This window comes from Apostichopus japonicus, chromosome 19 (assembly GCF_037975245.1).
Source record: "Apostichopus japonicus isolate 1M-3 chromosome 19, ASM3797524v1, whole genome shotgun sequence".
Lineage (NCBI taxonomy): Eukaryota > Metazoa > Echinodermata > Holothuroidea > Aspidochirotida > Stichopodidae > Apostichopus > Apostichopus japonicus.
The window spans coordinates 31,230,881-31,253,757 of NC_092579.1; the positions used below are offsets into that span (position 1 = coordinate 31,230,881).

Genomic DNA, 22,877 nt, shown 5'->3' on the forward strand with positions numbered 1-22,877 from the left:
TTGACGCCCAAAAGATATTATTCCACTAAAGTGTAATTGTATTCCACTTAAGTGGAATACAATTCCACTTAAGTGGAAATGCATTCCACTTAAGTGGAATTGTATTTTTAAGCAGAATAGAATTCCACATAAGTGAAATTGACGCCCAAAAGATATTATTCCACTTAAATGAAATTGTATTCCACTTAAGTGGAATACAATTCCACTTAAGTGGAAATGCATTCCACTCAACTGGAATTGTATTTCACTTAAGTGGAAAAGCATTTCACTTGAGTGGAATTGTATTCCACTTAAGTGAAATAGATGGACTATTTAGCTTAAGTGAAATGTTATTCCACTAAAGTGGAAATGTATTCCACTTAAGTAAATTACAATTCCACTTAAGTGGAATGTATTTCCACTAAAGTGAAATACAATTCCACTTAAGTGGGAGGCATTTCCACTTAAGTGAAATAGAAATGTCCATTTCCACTTAAGTGGAATGGAATTCTACTTTAGGGAAATTGAACTCCACTTAAGTGGAATACATTTCCACTTAAGTGGAATAACATTTCACTTAAGTAGAATGTATTCCAATAAAGTGAAATGTATTCGACTGAAGTCTAATTGCGAAGTAAATGTTAAAACGGCTTGCCATATGCACGATCTCTCTATATATATATATGTATACACACATATATATATATATATATATATATATATACACAGCCCGATCACTAGACTCGTTATCTATCGATGAAGTGGTCTGTTGCCGGATTTTGTCAAGGTTTTAGTACTACGGGCGAAGGTTATTGTTTAAGTTTTGTAATTCATTGGGAAGCGATAAGAGGGGTGGGGCGTAGGGGTTGTGGGGGTGGGTGGTGGGGCATTTTCACGCAGATTGGAACAATCTCAAGAAGTGATAGGTGCGTCCGCCTGTCCCCCCCCCCCCCCCATGCACTACATGATATTCACAGGAGATGTGCTCAATTCTCTAATCACATGCGGAATTTATTTTTAGATTCATTGTATGAGTTACGGTACGAGGTTTAGGGTAACAATTAGCTTTCAGGTCGGAGTATAACATTTTATCTCTGGATGGCAGTGTTGCATCGAAGGACATATGTCTAGTGCAGTTCGCATATAGATCCTGGTCTAATACTGAAAATGCATCATGTTCCCGACGACTCGGTCGAGTTCGAGACCAGCCACAGTTGGTTTCATAGCACAATTGTACAATTGTTTATATGTATATATATATATGTATATATATATATATATATGTATATATATATATATATATATATATATATATACACATATATATATATATATACATAAATATATGTATATATATATATATATATATATATATATATATATATATATATATATATATATATTAGTGAGAGAGGAAATATGAAAACGTCAAAATGGAGTTGTCGGTGGAAGGGGTAGGGTGAGGCGCACACCCCTTCCAAAATCATCGATCCGTCACTGGCTACCCTATGTGTATAATAGGGATCAGCCCTGTAATTATGTCACTGTTCTTTTTTCTCTTCCCAGTTGCTTGCCTTTTTTTCTACTCCCTCCTTTTCTCCTTTTCCTCTATTTCTTCTTTTTCTTTTCCCTTCCTTCCTCCCCTTCTTTCCCCTCTTTTTCCCCTTTTTTCTTCTCTCTTTTTTTCTCTCCTCTATTTCTTACCTGGGGGGCGCACGCCCCCAACGCCCCCCTAGATACGCACGCCCCCCCTGGATACGCGCCTGATCAAGGTGGTCAGAATTTGACCCTAAGTGACCTTTGACCTCTTCATAGAACATTCAGTTCTTGTACATTTCTGAGCATGAGGATAATCGCAGCTTTGATTTTGATGTCGACAAGGATTTCAGGCTTTTGGCAGCTGATGACTCCAATTTACATTTGACCTCTTAACAGAACTGCTCAAAGTGTAATGCTCAGTGAGGGGGACCTACCACCTAATTATGACATTTTACCGATGCTACAGATATTCACTAAACTAGACTACAAGGTCTTTTTTTGTATTTTGGCCGCTGATGACCTCAATTGACATAACTTCATAATTTCCATCTGTAAATATGAGAAAATTTTCAACATGATACCCTTGAGAAGGGCAATTTTGAAAACATGCAAGAGAGAATAAAAAACCCAGTATTTTTAGGTGCAGGGCAGAGATGGTCTTATGGTATTGCAGAAGTATTCAAGACTATGCATGAAATAAAGGTAGAGTTCCCCAGAAAAAAATTCTGCCAAACTATTCCTTAAAATTTAGGAGAGCAGTTTTTCAAGTGTTTTAAGTACAGCTTTCATAACAGTGTTCTCTATTATATCTCTTGCTATTTCAAGGAAAAAAACTGCATATCTTAGTGCTTCAATATTTACACACATGGTGATACAAAATAAAGAAGTAGAAAAGCTTACATATATATACAGTTTATACATATATATGTATATATATATATATATATATATATATATATATATATATATATATATATATATATATATATATATATATGAATATATACATGTACATATAGATAGGGAGTACTCAATTCGATTAAGCCCAAAAGGGTTTCTTAGTTGACTTCCTTTCACATTTTTTACTTATTTGTACTTATATTGTCTTGTTCACCTTGTAATACTATGTGATGAAACAAATAATAATAATAAATATATCTTTTAAGAAGCTGCAACATCGGTGGCTCAAAAGTTTGTGATCCTGAAAGTTTGAGACCGGCAGGACTATCTGGTAGCTGGATCGAATCACTTTCCGATTCTTCTTCAACTTTAGTCCCATTTCTAATCCCTTCGGGGGAAACTTCCATCAGCTTGTCATTTTGGATTGATGAAGCGTTCGGCACGTCGCTACCAGAATTGGAACAAACTTTTCTGTCTTCTTCTGCCTTCAGGAGGTTATCGTCTTGTAAGCCTTTCCTGATCTGGTATAAGTTAGACTGTACTTAACTCGGAGGTAAGATGGAGGCTTTCATGTCCATAATGAGACTAGAGTAGGGATCTGAATCGGCTACAGGGGCTTGGGATTCCAATTTATTGTCTCTGTCTGATGTTTCGTCATCTTCCCAAGTCTCTTACAAATTTAAGTCTTCTGGAGGTCTCTCTGGGAGCTGTTCCATGTTGGACACCATAGGTGGTTCTGTCGATAAAAGAGTATGAAAGAAAATTACTAGATAGGAATACACAAGCCATGTAGACGTAAGAACTCTGCATAAAGTGTAGATCATGCATGTTACATTTGAAGACTCAAATGAGTCAACGATAGCCAATAATTTTAAGGGCAAAAACGGATTGCTTTGGGTGATAGGAGGGGGTGGGGGATTAACACTTTCTTGGTGGGAGGGAGTCAGAGCCACAGACAGAGATCTAAGAACATTTAATGATTTCCCTAACTTATGTAATGTCAGAAATGTCAATTTTTTTAATTTTATTTATAACCCATCTACTAGTGAAATGTCTAGTATTGTTGTATCAACTACAGTAGTTACAGAATATTATTATAAAATGTAAAAAAAAATGTAAAATTTTTTGATTGCAATAGATTTACAAGCTATATTACAATGGAAAGACATGAAGGAAAAATTCATAAAAAAGATGACTTTAGAAACAAAGCTTAACAAACCTCAGTTAATTTGTTGTGAACGGTTGAAAAACAGCGTTATTAGGCCAGGCTGGATTTTTTTTGCCACTTTTAATTTGTAAGGGAACGACCCATTAATTTGCCGAGGTTCAACTGTTTAGAGTGACAAGACTATTTAGTCTAATACTTTAACCATTTAGCTGAGTTCCTCAGATCCAGCACAAAATCACAAAAAAGATATTTACCTGTCTCAAATGACATGTTTACAGTGGTAGTACAAATTTGTCAACTTTTGGATAGATGGTGTCTAATTTTCTTTCAATGGGTGCAAGGGTGTTGTTGTTTTAATATCAAGTTTAAGGAACATGCTTTGGTTGAGTGAGTTATTAGAATGTAAAGCAATGGGTTAACATTAACATTAAAGCCTGTTCTAGAAGAGCTGATAACATCATCAAGTTAGCCTTTAAAGGAACATACCGGAGGTTTAGCATATTTTAACGGTAAATAGCTTGGAACTGGATCAGCAATTAACCTTGTTCTGGTGGACTACGACATTATTGTGTCTAAAATTCAGCCTACATTTGTCATTTAGGTAGATACTGAAGAAGTGACGGATATGAAGTCATGCTGTCGAGGAAGGAAACTTTCTTTTACAATTTTATTAATTCTTATTCTCATTTCATTATCTGACAATAACACGGACGGAGAAATGTACTACATCTCAAACCTGCACATAATCAGAAAGCAAAGCCAGAATATTAAACTGGAGGGTGGAGTGGAGGCAATAAGTAAGTGTTTACTATTTTGAATACATGTGCTGAAAGTTTCTCCATTTTGTTTATCATTATATTGATGATAACACTAGAGTTTCTGTTAATGGAAAAAAAAAATGCCCAATATCTTTGCATTTGTGTAGCAAGTCAGTCAATTTCATAGCAAGATTTGCTCAGGTAAATGGAGCAACAGAGTTCGGAGTGGGTTTAGTGGTACTGGATATGTGTTTTGGTGGGGTTACAGACAAAATCTAAGAGATGGGGAATCTAGGTCCCACCCCTGGCTGCATCCAAACAGCAAAATACTAAGTAACTAGGCGTTAATTTACACATAAATAACAGGTCTTTAATTGAGATGGAGAACAACACACAATAACTGCAATGTTCCTAAATATTCCACTAAAACCCGCCCCCCCCTCCCATCCTCCCAGACCAATTCTCTCCTAGTCTCATTACGTGTAGGGTTTCCAGAAAGATCTGACCTGACTCGGCGTTAATTTTGTTACAAACTTTTTCAAGAGTTTCCTCTAAATATATTTATATTTATATCTCTGGGATTATAGGGAAAGATTATCACTGCACAGAACAAAGCCTTATTTGTCAAAACAAACGTGACACAATGCGCATACAATTTAAGGGAAACCCCCCCCCAAAAAAAAAAATAATGCACAGTACCATATGGCAAAACTTATGGCAGGTATAATATTGTTTCCAATACACTAGTAACTGCACAGCTACTTTGATGATGGGTAAAAGAGCAATTTGCTTTGCGTGAATACTTATTCAGTTCTAGGAAAAAAGGAACGAGCTTGTTATCCTTACAATATTCACCCCCAAAAAATACTTTACACTAAATCTGAGGACGAAGTACATAAACTTGATGTATTCTTTATGTTATGTATTGCCTTATGTATCACTTGAGTGACTCTGAATGGCACAAGCTAGATTGTACCTGACTTGAAGGTAGTAGCTTTATCCCTTTGTGTCCTGTATATTTGTCTTGTTTGTGTCTTGTTTTGTGTTATGTATTGTTTTGAGCAGTACATGGTATGCATTCATTTCAGAGTTGGAGAATATTCCTCACTTGACTCCCAGGGTTTGAAAGGTACAGTTGTACAAGACTGGCTGTGTCATTTGTGGGCGTGGTGTGTTGGTTATTATTGCTGTTGTGGTAAGACCCTGTGAGGGCACTAAGTTGTATTCAGGCTTGTTGAGATGCTTGAAGCTTAGCCTGCGAGGCCAACATTTTATATGCAAAAAAACATATATTACTTATTGTCACCACCTGAGTTAATTTGACCAGTAACCGGTTCTGTGTGGATGTATCGTGGTGCCAGTCTGTACCTGGAGAGCAAGTCAAAGCCCAGTGAAGTAAGTCACATTATTTATCCTTGTTAAGAACATGTGGGGACAGGTGAACAGTGACATTTTGTTTATTGAAGTGTCACTGTTGTTGTGGGGGTTTGTATCCCGACCTAGGCAACTTTGGCTCTAGCCTAGGGGATATGTCAATAATACTTAGTAATATGTGTTACAAGATTATGCAATCAGGGATCACTTTAGAGAGGAGCATTGTGTCTTGGGGTATGGCATGATATTTCAGATACAGAGATTATGTTCTAGAATAATCCTGGCCATTGAAGCTGCCCTAGGGGTAGAGATAGTATGCATATAGTAAGTGTTGTATTGGAGCAGTTAGTGGGGGCATTATAGAATTGGGAGCCTTGTGATAATTTAGGACTTGGTGGTGGGTTTATGTAATTATTTATGTTGTTATGTGTTATGCGTTTTCAATATCCCAAAGGGAAATTCACATCTGCAGGAAGGTTCACTGTGGTTAGGGTTCGTCTTACAAATACCCTCGGGATAATTCCAGAGCATGTATTTAGACAAAATACTAGTTAACGTATTTTGTACCCTGCAGTTCTCGACAATCAGCGGAGCAAGAGAGACAAGGGGTGCTGGCCTAAAGAGAAAGTAGCCCAAAAGACGGGAGCTGGTGAAACAGTGACAGCGACCTGAAGGTTACCAAACTTTTGGATTGAAATTGTCATTTGAAGATGTGAAAAGAGATCAAGTTTCTTAATTTCTAGAATTTCCTAATGCTATAATTCAATCATTCCTAATTTGTGATTTATATGAAGGGTGTAATTTCATGAAGGGGTGTTTCAGTCGGTAATTGTATCACTATATTTTTCTGTTCTATACACCCACATGTTCGAGTTCTATATGAACGGGTGTTTCAGTCGGTAATTGTATCACTATATTTTTCTGTTCTATACACCCACATGTCCGCGTTCTATATGAACGGGTGTTTCAGTCGGTAATTGTATCAATATATTTTTCTGTTCTATACACCCACATGTCAGAGTTCTTTATGGAGTCAAGTACCTAGCTGTTATCCTCGCCTAAATTAACAAAGTTAGCATCATTCCCGTGTTGGTCAGGGGAACAGTGACACTTTAACCTTCGGAAAATTCCACTCTCCTCAACTCTGTTGTACTCCATCGCCTTCGGTAAGACTGAATATTACTAAGTGATATTCCATCATGGTTAGGGATACTTCTTTCCGGGGGTAGGGTGGGGATGGCGGAGACAAAAAATTTAACAACTGCACTCATTCAATACAAAAACTTGGCATCAATTCCATATAAGTTAGGTAACATTCTCGCTTGTGAACTACCATAAATAGAACATTTTCACCAAATTTAAACGTCCCTGATTTATGCTTGACATGATCCTGTTAAACGCGCTCGGGTTTATTTAGCAGCAAAGTAAATCTTTGTACGCAAGACCGACTCATTGGTTAGTTTTGAAATTCATTCCAACTTTCTTCGCACATGACCATATCTGTGACCCGCTCGCAAACAATAGTCCTACAACCCACTGTCTCCAGCATACTGCTACCAATAATTTTATACAATGCGAGCATCATATCCATCTTGTACTCTCAACGTACCAAACCCAAAAGGAAGAAACTTGAAAATGTACCTGGCTCTTCCTCCTTCTGTATGGCTTTATGAGACTGAACGACCCTTTGACCTAACATCTTGATCTCTGCTAACAGTCTCTTCACGGATCCTCTGATTTTACTACGCTGTCCTTCAACGTCTAAGCAGAAAGAAGATGGATTAATAATCAATCATGCAAATATGGATTATTATACAACACCTAATTGTAGTCTGGTCATTTGATTGGTCAATTGCTTGTTGATTGCATGCAAAATCCGCTCTATTCCACTCTATGAAATAGAACCATGAGTTATACTTTTTTGGTAGCACTTTTTCAATGGTAAGAGAGCAGAGAAACCTGTCTGTTCAAAACAATCGGTTGCATGAGTGCATTTTACCCGTCTTAATATAATATGTTGCATAAAACAAATAATGAATGGTTTCCATTCGTGCAATAGTGCAAATATTTCATTCGTTGAAAGATGTAATTTGTTCCATTCAACTCTGCTGCGCCCGTTGAATGGAACATTCCATCTTTCAACTCATGAAATATTTGCACTATTGCACTCATAACCATTCAATATTTGTATAATAATCAATCATGCAAATATGGATTAATAATCAATCACGCAAAGATGGATTAGTAATCAATCACGCAAAGATGCATTAATAATCATCGTTGCTTACAGATTTCTCTTTTGTTATACAACCCACGGGGGAAATGAATTCCACCCCACCAAGATGGGGAATACTGTATTTTCACTTTCGTTAAATGACGTGTTAAATTTTTCCCCATAAGGTCTGTTCATACCACCGTCTCTTATGCTATTGTCGCGTTACAGAGCAGACGTCACTTACTCTTTTCGTTGGGATCTGGGTAGGAGTTGAAATTTAAGCGCCAATGAATGAGCTGGAGCTTGTGGATTAAACACCAAATGTTTCCTCCCCTACAGCAGTGGGTAGTTTCACTCAACATTCTATTAAACATGAAATGTAGTGTAAGCAATGAAACTTGAAATTTTCAACATGTTACATGATGTTGCATGTTAGTCGCAATTTAACCTTGCATCTCATGATATCAAACACTAACATGTTAGGACAGCCCTTGAACAAAGCAATTAAACATACATTAAAGTAATGAAACTATACTCAAATTGACAGTTGAATGATCCATTAATTAATAGTTTTGTCATCTCACCTTCATTCTGCCATGGATTGCTTCATTAGTCATCTTAATTCCTTGCATACCTTGAAGGTAGCCATCTTTATCAATCATATCTCTCCTGAAACTTGCCTAATAAACTCCCTTGTTATGGGATCTTAGCATCTATTAAGATTAAAACATAAGACAAGATGGCAATCTATGGTACTCATCTCTTTTATGATGGAATGGATCTACAATGAACTTTGACCTTGACCCTAAACAACTGCATAAGTTCTAATTTAAAATTTGTCTCATTATAGTCAACATATCTGTGGTTTAATGACTTTTTCCAACATGCTGACAAGCAGAAAATGGCTACACTTTCTGGGTATTTGACCTTTCACCTATGACATTTAGACAATCACCAAAGATCAAGTTTACAGTACATGGTCAGGCACCTACCCACCAAGTTTGAACCTGATCGGACTAACAGTCTAGGACACTCTTTTGCACAATTTAGACCAATTTTAACTTTAACTCAATTGACCCGTTAACTACAAGCCTAAACAGCTAAATCTGTCTTGTTTTAAACTTTGTCTCTTCATTCTCTACATATAATGTGGTTTAATGCCTTTGTCCAACAAGTTGGCATGCAGAAAATGGCTAAAAACTAATTTTTAGATTTCTTGACCTTCAACCTCTTTGACGTCATCAATCGCGCAGGCATGAGTTACCTGTAACATGGTCAGGCTCCCACCCACCAAGCTTGAACTCGACAGGACTTGGGGTCTAGGAGGAGTCTGCGACATACTTAATTTTGCTCACTCACTCACGCACACACGGACACGCACACTCACTCACTCACATTTTTGATGTGGAGTGAAGTACAATATCTCATCTCCCTATTCATTACATGAAGGGAGATGAGATCAAAACAAACTCAACACAAGGTTACAAACAGTTCTGCTTTACAGCAAGAAATAGATAGTGGTCTACTTTAAAATGCACTGTGCAGTTTTCAGTACAGTCAACTGTTTAGAGTGTAAATTTAAAAATCATATCGTTTAAGCAGCTTGTTTTAGCTGCCCACCCGTCCTCCACTCACCCCCACCCCAAATTGACTTCTATTTACCTTCCCAATCCTTTACAACTTGAGATAGTTTAAAATATCGTTACCAAGATACAGCGTTACCTTTCAACCAGTTACATTTATGGTAAGTAAACATTCGGTTTGGGATTATCCAATAACTTGTCTCAATACATTGCATTTACTTTTCCCAGTCAGTTTCTTATTTTTGAATTGTTTTACAAAAGAATAAAACATAGATAATATGTTGCCAGCTGACAAAACCTTGCTTAAAATAAAACATGTTTAGAGAGTGAAACTTACTTATGACTGGTTAAAATGTCCCTGTAACTATCGCTACCACTGGACTCCGTGTTCAGAGATGAGCCATGCTTGTACTCGGACTGAGCCGTATCTCCTAAATTTTCTATAGCGACCTTTTGTTGGGAGAATAAACTGCAGCGGAAGATGAAAGAAAAGAGAACCAACAATGTAGACAGAGGGTGAAAGAAGAAACTAGAGCACCAATGGTGCGGAAGCTCATTCCTTTTCGAGCTTAAAAATGTAGGGCCCACAAAACTTTATGGCCCACCAAATTTCAGGCCATTTTTCAGATTCCACCAATTTTGGGCCCATGAGGGATAACCCCCCCCCCCCCCTCCCTCCGTTAGCAGAATCCTGGCCACACCACTGGCTATAATTCCTATTTTCCCCCTTTAAATCCTATTTTACCAACTCTCTCAAACAATACCACTGACCTACCCTATTAAACTTTCTCCCCTCTACCTGAGCAGACCTGAAGCACACCTTGCCAACATTTTGGCTGGCTGCCTATGGCAGGCCATCAGTCTCAAATCATTGGAGATCGACTTATACCGATTTAAATCGACATATACCAGTTTCCTTCGACATATACCAGTTTCCTTCGACTTATACCAGTTTCATTCTACATATTATCGATTTAAATCGACATATACCAGTTTCATTCTACATATCATCGATTTAAATCGACATATACCAGTTTCATTCTTCATATCATCGATTTATTTTACTTATCATCGATTTAATTTGGAATATGTTAATGAGCTAAATCGATGAAACTGGTATATGTCGATTTAAATCGGTATAAGTCGATCTCCAATGATTTGAGACTGATGGCCCGCCATAGCTGCCTACATACCTCAGGCTCAAAGACTTCTAAGAATCGGCAAGTGCTGATTGGCTGTAGGGCTCTCACGCTTACAGTTCAACAGTTAATAACAACTCCCAGTCCTGCTTTAATTCCACTAACAGCCTCTGCAGAGCTTAACCACAAATGTAAACAAACACTGCAGATACTGGGAGACAAATTAAAGGAGCTTTGGCAAAAGGTGAAGGCTCAGATTTTTTTAAACAATGGGGATTAATTGTAATTAATTAACTTTTGACCAAAAATTATTAGGCATCACCTTATTCATACACAATCCAACAATCATCAGTTCAACTTTGAATATGATCCATCAAAATCTTGAGGAGATTGAGATATTTGAAAATATTACAAAGAATGACCCCCGATGACCCCCTAAATGACATTTGACCTCAATTTTCCAAACACTCCTCGTAACTCCTATCCCGAGGAACGTTGTGACCAAGTTTCACTATCACTGGCCATACACTGTACGAACAGGAGCAATTTGAAAATATTGGGCCGGGGCCCGGGACACAAAAGACCCCTAGTTGATCTTTGATCTGAAATTCATGAACACCCTGAAGGTAAAACTTCCATAGTACTATCGTGACAAACCCTCAACATTGTACCATGGAATCTGTAGGAGAAGAAGCGTTTTGTGTATTTCCACAAAATGGCCCATTACGGCCCACAGGTGACCTTTGACCCCATATTTCGGACCATCTCTGATGGCCCTATACCCAATGGTCCTTGTGTCCAATTTTCATGAAATTCCATCAAACGTTGTGTGAGTGGGAGCGGCTTTACCAATTGTTGACGGATAGAGTGATAGAGTGATAGACGCCGCACTGTAACAATAGCTCACACCAGCATGCTGGTATGAGCTAAAAACCAAACACACTCAATGAATGTAAAAATATGTACGTCAGGAAGCAGGTGGATGGCAAAATACCTCTTGCGGTAATGAGCTTAAAAATCATCCATCACTGATAGCAACAACTGCGGTATGCCTTTTAACCCTTTCAATGCCTTAGGTGCTCTCTTGATCATCCTACAACTTTATCATCAAAGTCAGGGCTCTAAGATTGTCCAAAACTCCAGCAAAATTTGTGCCAAGAGCCAGTAAATATTGAGCAGCTGCAGGAAATGTTAAGGTTTTGATGTACAGTTTTCAAAAAACCACTGAAAAAAAAGTTGCTCTTAAAATTCTGTCAATTCTACCTGTTTTTTCTCACTCTGGAAACCATGCGCCTTGGTGCCTTTTCACAAGTGTATGTAAATAGCCTTGTTTTCCTACTAAAACTACAGTTGCCGTAGTGCCCCTGCTATCTCAATGAAAATCAAAGACAATTTCTAATTCTCTCCCTCGAAATAGTGGCTGTGCCCCTCCGGATTCTTAATGAGGGTACATTATAATAAGCTGGGTACTTAGGTAAAAACTGCAATTGCTGATTCAAGGCACCAAACTGCATTAAATAAAAGCTTTCAATATATAAATATCTCTGCATCCTACCCTGTTAGTTTCTGTTACAGCTTATTGTTGCTCCATTTACTGATACTGTTTATATAATAAACTACTTATTATCGACTTTTGTTTTCCAAAATATTCTATTTTGATTATTCACGTGTGCAATTACTCCACTGTAATGTTCAACTACAGTAGTAGCAGTGTGGTCTAACAGTTGAATGTTAAATGGATTCCAGAGGGGTGAGAAAGGTAGGGATTTGGGACAGGTACAGTGACAGGACTCACATGAGTAAGGATTGGGGAGTACAACAAATACAGCCCATCATATATGGAGGGACTACGCCTACCTGCGGAAAGAAATATGATGTTTGTCCAGACGAAGGACAGATTTATACTCTAAACTTGACAACTTAGGGAAAAGGGCAGTAGAACATTTGAAAGAGCTGTTTGCATTAGAAAATAAAGAAAAGTCTATGAAAACCTCCAAAATTCTGGAAGGATACAACAGCTCCTGAAACCCTACTTCTCTTGTCCCTTGCATCATTGTCCCTGCACCCCACCCCCCCTCTGTCCTTTCACTGCAAATCGCATGGATGCATTCACTAAAATGCCGCTACTTCGGCCACGTACAGTAGCCGGATAGATTTATAACAATCGAGATATAACATCGAGTTATAAAAAAACAAACACCACCTTTGTTGTTCTACTCCACCTTTTGACCTTTTGACATTAAGTATTCCCATATTGACATTAAAAAAAGATGCCTCCCAATAATAAAGTTGGTGTGATTGCCATCAGAAATGTTTGAAAGGATAATTTCTAATCAATATGGGGTGTTTTCAAGCCACAGCAGCGCAAAGTTTTGGTATTTTGGGGTCTAATCATTAAGTGTATTAAAACCATAAATTACCAGCGTTTGTGAAAAGTACACTCTTGAGTCGGAAAATAAATGTGAGCAACCATTTCTTGTGAGATATGACGTGTCAAGTGTACCCAAAAAATATCAGTTTTTTTTTACTCATTAAGTAAGATAAAGAAAGTGCTGAGTATTATTTTTTTTCAAGTTCGGATTTAAGGATATCACTTTGACGTCTGCATGATTAGCAATACATATTTCAATTTGGAATATTTTACTCACATTCACGGCATATCAGCCAGTGGCATAGGAAGGTACTTTTGAGTGGGGGGGCTGAAGACGGATGGCTGGCCTGGGGGAGGGGTCTAAGGGGAGGGGTGTCCCCCTCCCCTTTGGACTTTTTTTGCATTTCCAGGTGGCCTCAGATGCAATTTGGTGCAATATAGCACACTTCAACCCACCCACTCCATTTTGTATATAATTTTGCATTTTCACCTGGCCTTAGATGCTATTTGGTGCTCTAAATGAGATTTTTTTCTCATTTGGAAATGAAAAAGGGGTTTTCTGACTTGCGAAGCGGGGGGGCGGAATGATACTTCCGCCCCTCCACATTTTTCACTGGGGGGGCTGGCGCCCCCCCAGCCCCCCCGGTTCCTACGCCCTTGATATCAGCACACGCAGTCCAAGAGTTAACACATTAACGTCTTCATGAAAGCCATACGGTGTAATGGTTCTGACACAACCAAACTATTGCCACGTGCTCATGCATGCCTCGCATACCTCATTAATATGGACGTTTCTTGTTTGCATTATTCATCAAAGTCAGTTAACCATAGCGATGCAGCCGTTGAAGATTTTACTGAAGGCTTTCGTATATGGAATGCAAAAAGGACCACAGCAGCATATACTGCTACTAATGGCATGTACTTCTACTAATTTGAAGTGTACTAATTTGACATGTACTACTACTAATTTGACATGTACTACTACTACTACTACTACTACTAAAGTCATGTGTGCTACATCTAAATTGACACGTACTACTACAGATGTCAATACTATATATATATATATATATTTATATATATATATATATATATATATATAAATATATATATATATATATATAAATATATATATATATATGTATATATATATATATATATATATATATATATATATTATTTATTTATTTATTTGTTTGCCACAAAAGTACAAAGTGGAGGAAGTCTTCCATATAGTCTATGAATATATATATATATATATATAATATACACATTTTGTACTTCTCATTCAACTGCCAAGTATTGCTGACGAAGGTCCCAGGGGGGACCGAAAATTCCAATAGATTTTCTAAAACTTGTCAATTATGAGTCATATCTTATTTCTCTGGTTTTCTCTAACAATATATATATGTATATATATATATATATATATATATATATATTTATGGTAGTTCGTGGAATAGCGACCCATACTTTATTACAGATACAACATGAACTTCTCGGGCAAGAACATTCCTTTGCCATCAACTAGAGAATACTTGAAAAGACTGCTAGAGATGACAGAGAAGCTGATAAATGGATGCGATGGAGAGCATTATTTATCCTGGCCGACACTGACACCGATGCGGAAACGAGTGACACCAGCCGTGACGAGGACAACACCGCCACCACCGATGCATACGGGCTAAAATCCAGATGCCCCCTTCCACAAATCCCGGAGTTGGTCTCATTCGAGTCCGATATGCTGGAAATGGTCGAGAACATTAAGTTCAAGGAAGTGATGGAGAAGTTCCTGTCCAACCTCAAGAAGGACATAGAAAACATCACACCCTCTAAAGAAATCTTCGTAGAGGCAGACAAAACCAGGAACATGTACAAGATGGACCCTGCCAAATATGGTGGGTTGCTAACTGTAAACATATCTCAGAAATACAAATATGCGGACCGCAACACCGCCACCGAAATAGACAATGAATACACAAGTCTAGCTGACAAATTAAAAATAGGTAACCGAATAAATAAAACTGGACCCAAAACGGCTTTCGTGACAATCAAGGACCACACAGAAATTTTTCAAAGTAACACAAAATGCAGGCTAATAAACACAAAAAACCTGAAATGAGACGAGTGAGCAAGGTCATGCTGGACCACATAAATGAAAACATACCACAAGCGTACTGGAATGGATTAAAAATATACAGGAAAAGAGCAGTCTCACCTTTCTGGTCTTCGATATTGTTGATTTTTACCCTTCAATAAGCAAGGATCTCATACACAAATGTCTAGCATGGGCCAAAGCATACACCAGAATCAGTGATACTGAATACAAGACTATCATGCACGCAAGGAGATCTCTCGATCACAAGGGCAAACGAGAAGAGAGACACAGTCAACCAATTCCACGTCTCAATGGCTGCATTTGACAAAGCGGAAGTTTGTAAATTGGTGGGACTATTCATTTTGAACCAACTGGAGAAAAACCCCGATATCACTGGTTTGGTTCTAAACAGGGACGATGGGCTAGCAGTAATGAGGTCATGCTCAGGCAGCAAAGCAGACAGAATACCAAAAGCCCTAATCAAGATCGTCCATACATGTGGACTAAAAATCACTGTCCAAACGAACTTGAAAACAGTCAACTTCCTTGACGTCACTTTGAACATGAATACCAGCCCTACAGAAAACCAAACAACGAACCAATCTACATAAGCCAACACTCGAACCACCCGCACGCAATACTAAAGAACATACTGCCAGCCATCGAAAGAACAGTCTCTGGTCTATCATCTAACCAGGATGCATTCAAGAAAGCAGCACCCACCTACAATCATGCCCTCTGGTCAGCTGGATACAACCATACTATCAAATACCAAAACAAGGAAAACGAAGACACCAAACAGAACAAGAAATGCAGGTCAAGAAAAATCACATGGTACAACCCCCCGTACAGCAAAAACGTAAAGACCAACTTTGCGGCGGACTTCCTAAAACTCATCGACAAGCAATTCCCACAGACCAACAAGCTACACAAAATCTTCAACAGATCAACAGTCAAAATAAAGTTACAGCTGTATGAGAAACATGCAACAGATCATCAAGTCACACAACTCAAAGGTCATGAAAGAAACGAGCCAACCCCCCCCCCAGGAAAAGACATGCAACTGCCGAGAAGTAGACAGTTGCCCACTTCGCGGCAACTGCTTGGTTAATGACGTCATTTACAAAGCCACAGTCACGTCATGAACCGACAACGCGTCATACATAGGCCTCGCGAGCGGAGAATTTAAGAAGAGATACAACAACCACACCAAATCATTCCAACATGACCGATATAAGAAAGAAACGGAACTCTCTAAACACATCTGGCAACTCAAGGAGAAAAAAGCTGAATATTCAATACACTGGGAAATTGTGTCACAGTCCAAACGCACAAGCGGCAGTCTGGTTCTGGTCTATGCAATCTTTGCAAAGAAAAGCTCCAAATTACCATCCTCAAAGGCAACACGCTCAACTAGAGAAGCGAGCTCATCTCTACCTGTAGACATGGCAACAGACACAAAAGGAAACCACCCAGCCGTGTCAAACCCAAATGGTAGTTCATGGAATAGCGACCCATATTTTATACGGATCAGTAGGCCTGACGATCGCTGTACAACTCCGAGCAGCAATGGACTCGTAATAGTTAACGTTTATTACAATATATATATCTATAATATATCTATATATATCTATAGATATATACATATATAGATATATATATAGATATATATATATATATATAATATTATTTATTTATTTATTTGTTTGCCACAAAAGTACAAAGTGGAGGAAGTCTTCCATATATATATATATATATATATATATATATACATATATATATATATGTAATAAACACATTTTGTACTTCTCATTCAACTGCCAAGTATTGCTGATGAAGGTCCCAGGGGGGACCGAAAATTCCAATAGATTTTCTAAAACTTACTCCTTATTTGTCAATTATGAGTCATATCTTATTTCTCTGGTTTTCTCTAATAATATATATATATGTATATATATATATACATATATATATATATATATATATATATATATATATGTATATATATATATATATATATACATATATATATATATATATATATGTATATATATATATATATATATATATATATTTATGGTAGTTCGTGGAATAGTGACCCATACTTTATTACAGATACAATATGAACTACTCGGGCAAGAACATTCCTTTGCCATCAACTAGAGAATACTTGAAAAGACTGCTGGAGATGACAGAGAAGCTGATAAATGGATGCGATGGAGAGCATTATTCATCCTGGCCGATACTGACACCGATGCGGAAACGAGTGACACCAGCCGTGACGAGGACAACACCGCCACCACCGATGCAAACGGGCTAAAATCCAGATGCGTCCCCCTTCCACAAATCCCGGAGTTGGTCTCATTCGAGTCCGATATGCTGGAAATGGTCGAGAACATTAAGTTCAAGGAAGTGATGGAGAAGTTCCTGTCCAACCTCAAGAAGGACATAGAAAACATCACACCCTCTAAAGAAATCTTCGTAGAGGCAGACAAAACCAGGAACATGTACAAGATGGACCCCGCCAAATATGGTGGGTTGCTAACTGTAAACATACCTCAGAAATACAAATATGCGGACCGCAACACCGCCACCGAAATAGACAATGAATACACAAGTCTAGCTGACAAATTAAAAATAGGTAAGGAGCAGCAATGGACTCGTAATAGTTAACGTTTATTACAATATATATATCTATAATATATATATATAGATATAGATAAATATATATCTATAATATATCTATATATAGATATAGATATATATATATAGATATATATATATATATATTTATATATATATATATATATATATATATATATATAAGTAAATGCCTTGGTAAGTACAGCTGTTACTCGGAGTTTCACGCCCTTAGGGTGGCGATCGTCAGACAACTGAACAAATACTCTCTGCGCGGATATATTCTATGGGGAACACGAACCCTATTTCTTACGTGCACGGTTCATTGGTTTGAGCCTATTGTGGCGACACTTGGAGATGAATTCAGATCTCTTATTGAGTAAATGCGGGTTTTTGGACAGGAGGATACAAAGCTTTTCATCAATACAGAGGTTACATTGACCGGATCTACGCATGCTGGTATTGGAATGCTTAAGTACGCTCCACTCAATAACGAAGGGGGCACCTTTACGCTTCAGGTCCCATATATGTTTGGAAAGCTCTGTTTCTTTCTCGTAACGCTCATGTCGGAATGACTTACTGTGGTTACTGTACCTTTGCTTAAAGGGGCCACTCGATAGCCCTATGTATGATTTGGTGTCATCACCAGTAGTAACATCGGCCCTATATATTACACTGCTCACCAAGCAATTCCCGTTGAGGGGGCAATTAAGTTTTACTCTACAATTGCATATGCGTTGAGCCAGCTGCGGTCTAAGCTTATTTTGTGATAGAAGCCGGTTATTATGGCTGTTGATGATTGATCGCATATTGCCCATACAACTGTAACTCAATTTCACGTTGTTTTTGTTGAAAATTTTGTGGAGCTTGTTTCCTTTCGGGAAGTGCTTGGCGAGTAGTCTGAAAAACAATTTCCCCACATTAGATTTGACATTACGGCTATAAGGTGGGTTAAACCATATTATGTTCCTGGTACGGGGTTTCTTTCTGGGTTGCTTCTTGCTGCTATATATATATATATATATATATATATATATATATACAAGAGCATCAATGATGCAGTATCTCAATACTGGAAGTTTTAATTTTTATTCCTAATTTCAAATCTTTGCTCTGTCTCTACAATTATCAATATCAATCATGGTACAACAAATATATAACTTGCATTTTTGCCACGAATAGTCTCTGCAGGTTACACTTTATCCTGCTAGTCTTGCCTTTAGCGCTCATTGCCTGTTAGTCGAAAGAACGACTTTGCAAGGTTTAGTAATGTCATAGAATATTTAAGAACTTGTTTTTTATGTGGTATCCTTCATCTTAGGTCCAGGGATGTAAGTGCAGCCAAAAAAAAAAACCCGGAAAACTATTCGGAGACCCCGGGTGAATGCCGTCCTAACACATCCTACTCCTAGCTCTGACTACTTACACACTATCGTTATGTTAGGCTAGCTCAGAAGTATTAGCGCTAACACATCTTACCCCTAGTTCTTACTACTTACACACTATCGTTATGTTAGGCTACCTCAAAGTTACGAATACGTCGCAGCGAACTACGGAATAAAAAACAGTCTCACATTCGAATGCGATCACAAATATCGACTTTCATATGCGTATCCCGTAGATTTCCGCCGCTCACAAATATCACAAGCGTTAATTCCGAAAGTTATGTCGAGCACCAGCAGTTACGAAGATATTAATTAGCAGTCCAATCAACGTGAATTAGGCAAGGTTTTTCAAAGAACAGAAATGAGTTATGGCGATTTGAAGTTCGCACGTACGCAACGATATTCACATGGCACAATGTTGTACAGTGCAATGCGATGATGCGAAACAGGAATGGTATTTTGATTGATCGATGAGTGAAAGTTGAAGTTAGCTTGCTGCAACGGGCCAGGCATTTTTGCCGCGTTGTGTCTTTGATATTCGAACAATTTTGTGGAACTTTATTGGAATAAAAAAAAACCGGATTTCCGTAAAAATACGGAAGACTTACATCCCTGTAGGTCAGTCTCAGTTGGACTTTTTGGTCATATAGTTTGACGTCAATGACAACAGCCAAATTAGAAGAGGCGAACAACTCGACCATATTCTTGATGCCTGCCTTGAGAGCTAGGCCTATTGACCTACTGTATGTTACTGTAGACTGTAGTGGTGACTACCATCAAAACTGTGTCCACTTCTAGATATCAAAACAACCCACGTTTTTCCGCGTACCTAACTACAGAACAGAAAATTGTTCGCGAGGGTAGCCATTTTCGTATATCTAACATGTAGCTGTTATGAGTCATAGCCAATCTGCTACAAAACAGACTTGGGGGCGGGGCTTAATCTTCAAAAACGGACCTTTTTACTAAAAGTAGGGGCGGCAGCTCAGTGTTGTTTTAAGAAAGAAAAATCATTTAAACATCAAATCAAGCAAATAAAAGCCATTAAATGTCATATACAAGTAGTAAAATTCTTATTAATACCTACCTGTAAACAACAAATGAAAGTTTAAAATTTTAATAAAATATATAATACATAGGACCCTATCTTAGACGATACCACTGTTGAAAGACAGTTCTATTCTATTCTCTTTCATAAAACATAAGTTTTGGAGCGTGTGCAAAACAGGTCTGTCAAAGTGTGTTTTCAGTCCAAATTGGCCCGATTTGGACATAAATCGGTGAAAAAGTCACAGAATGAGATACAATTCTGGAATAAAAAATAGTAACTTTTGTTGGTCTATATGATATATTCTTGCTCTGGAAATTCCAGAGAAAAAGAACTTTGTTTGAGGACGCTGAAAAATTTGTAAGAGAAGAGAAAGTCCCACTTACTGTTACAATATCTCTATACATGTAATGTATTGAGATAACAAGCAATGCCGTTTTATATTCAGATTACTCATACACCTCGTGTATATAGTTTATGCATGACATATTTGTATATCATATATTTATAAATAGTAACTAATGTATATGTTACTATTTCATTAAATATAATTTTGTCCGGCATGGCTTTCTGTATGATGTTGTAACGTTCGGCAAGCTCATAAACATATTAGACACTGGTTTTCGTAGGTGGGAATATACAAATGTATGGACCGGGCGGCTGTCAGCAGTGCAGGAGGAAGCACATACAAATCACTTTCACCCACATAGGGCCCCGCTAGTAACGCAGTAAATACACATGATGTTGAGGAATCTGCGCGCAACTATTAAATCAGCATCATTTCGAGCGTGAGCAAATATGATTTATTTGTCTCTGGTTGAAAGGTTAGCAGAGCTTGTCGCAAAACAAGTTTTGAAGGTCGTCACGAAAATAAGTTTCAAGGTTGAGCCTGAACTTAAGAAGTGTTTCAAAGTTACTTGTTAGGCTCACTTTATTGTAAGTTGGGCCCACTATTAGTATCTGTCAAATGCAAGTCGGGTCTCCAGCGTAACGTTGCAGCATTAAATCGCTCCTCGTGATTATTTCAGATTTCAGAGAGCTGTTTGGCAATGATATAGTGTGAGTTTACAGTATTAAACTGTTTACCTATTTTAGCCATGTATATCCTACCATGCAGTCACACAGTGTCTGTATAATGTCTTCTTTCTCTGTCATTAGGCATTCTTTCTGCTTTCAGTCTTCCCTCAAGCACTAGTAGCAGCCTTGGAATTTTGAACTTCTTTGGCCATTAATTCCTATTTTAATAGTAAACAAACAAAACACACTGTTGATTCTTCATAGTTTCAACTTACCAAATATAGTTTCTGTGATTCAACTAATGACATTCCATGCTGACCAAATGATTGTAAAATAAAAGTACTAACAAGTTATTAAATTGTTTGTTAACAGGTGTTGGACTTCTGAAAATGTTTATGATTCTTATGCGGTCAAATAAAATGTCCTACACATAGACACACAATATTGCTCAACCAATTGCTGAATACTAGTCGGCATGATAAAAGAGTCTGTGGTAGTATACACCTATTAAATGCCCCAATACTAGTGTTTACACGGGTCCAAAAATCGGGAACCGGGTACCCAAGAGCCGTTACCCGTCGGGTATCCGGGTACCCGGAAAAAAATTGTTTACCCTCGAGTATCACAATTTTCAAGAAATGACATATTGGATGCCATAATAAATGAATCATATTCTCTACTGACAATGTTTTCATGTTCAAAAACGTAGGTGTAAGATAAGGTATAAAACCTTCCTCAATAATTTCTATTTGCTATTGTTTCTTTCATTAACTTGTTAATAACTTCATATAATTAACATTACTACTAACATCGCACTGCCGTCGCGGCTTTTGCTTGCTCTCCACGTCTATTGATCTCACCATATAAATATCCAATTTAGCTCGTAAACAGTTGTTACTACTACTATCTATTAGGCAGGCCCAGGGTTCGCATTAGCCGCGAGATTGTGCGATTCGCACAATTTGATCGCATTTGGAATAAACGATTAGTAAACACTTTAACAGCCACTTGCGATTATTATTTTTTAGTTATCCCGTCTATAATCCGTAAACATCTCATAAAATTCCTTGTCAGCCTTTCCTTCCATGAAATAAACGAATGAATAAATAATAATTTCTTCCACATGGTAGCCAAACACCACACTGAGTCAATGAGAAATCTAGCTAGGCCTAACCATCTGTTTATTCGCTGAAATTGTGACGCAGTTATAAGATATCCATGGAGTACTTTCGTTATTGCTGTTATCTTCGACACATGGTAGCCTAACACCACACTAAGTCAATGGGAAATCTGCCTAACCATCGATTTGCGATTTTTTTTTTTTTTATATCACACTACGGAGGATGCGGGTAATAAATTAGGAACCGGGTAGTATGGCGTCGGGCGGGTACCCGGATAACCCGTGCAAACACTACCCAATACACACTAAATCAAAAAGTAATGTGATCCCTTAATCTATTTAGCTCTCACAAGCTAAATGCAACCAATAACTGGATAGCTGACAAGTTGGCCATTCATAGCACCCTCAATTTTCTATATCATAACCATGCAGATTGCTTGTTTACTATGAGAGACTGAAGTTTTCCTCACTTGTAAACAAACCTCTTTACTCAGCAGAAATCAATTTCTGTATGCTGTTCCAGGGAGGCCTAAATTGGTCTAA

At 37.8% G+C, this 22,877-nt stretch overlaps 2 long non-coding RNA genes across 3 annotated transcripts; one reads left to right on the top strand and one right to left on the bottom strand.

Annotated features, from left to right (window-relative positions):
• Nucleotides 1–1,366: 1,366 nt before the first annotated feature.
• On the bottom strand, nt 1,367–22,877 carry LOC139959395 (uncharacterized). 2 transcript variants are annotated; one of them, XR_011790095.1, is made up of 3 exons: nt 21,308–22,877; nt 7,360–7,479; nt 1,367–3,154 (listed from the first exon to the last, which is right to left on the bottom strand). It is a non-coding gene; the product is annotated as an uncharacterized lncRNA (long non-coding RNA). The 2 variants fall into 2 exon arrangements; XR_011790094.1 differs by lacking the exon at nt 21,308–22,877 and adding an exon at nt 8,178–9,540.
• On the top strand, nt 17,921–20,265 carry LOC139959396 (uncharacterized). The gene is made up of 2 exons (XR_011790096.1): nt 17,921–19,085; nt 19,768–20,265. It is a non-coding gene; the product is annotated as an uncharacterized lncRNA (long non-coding RNA).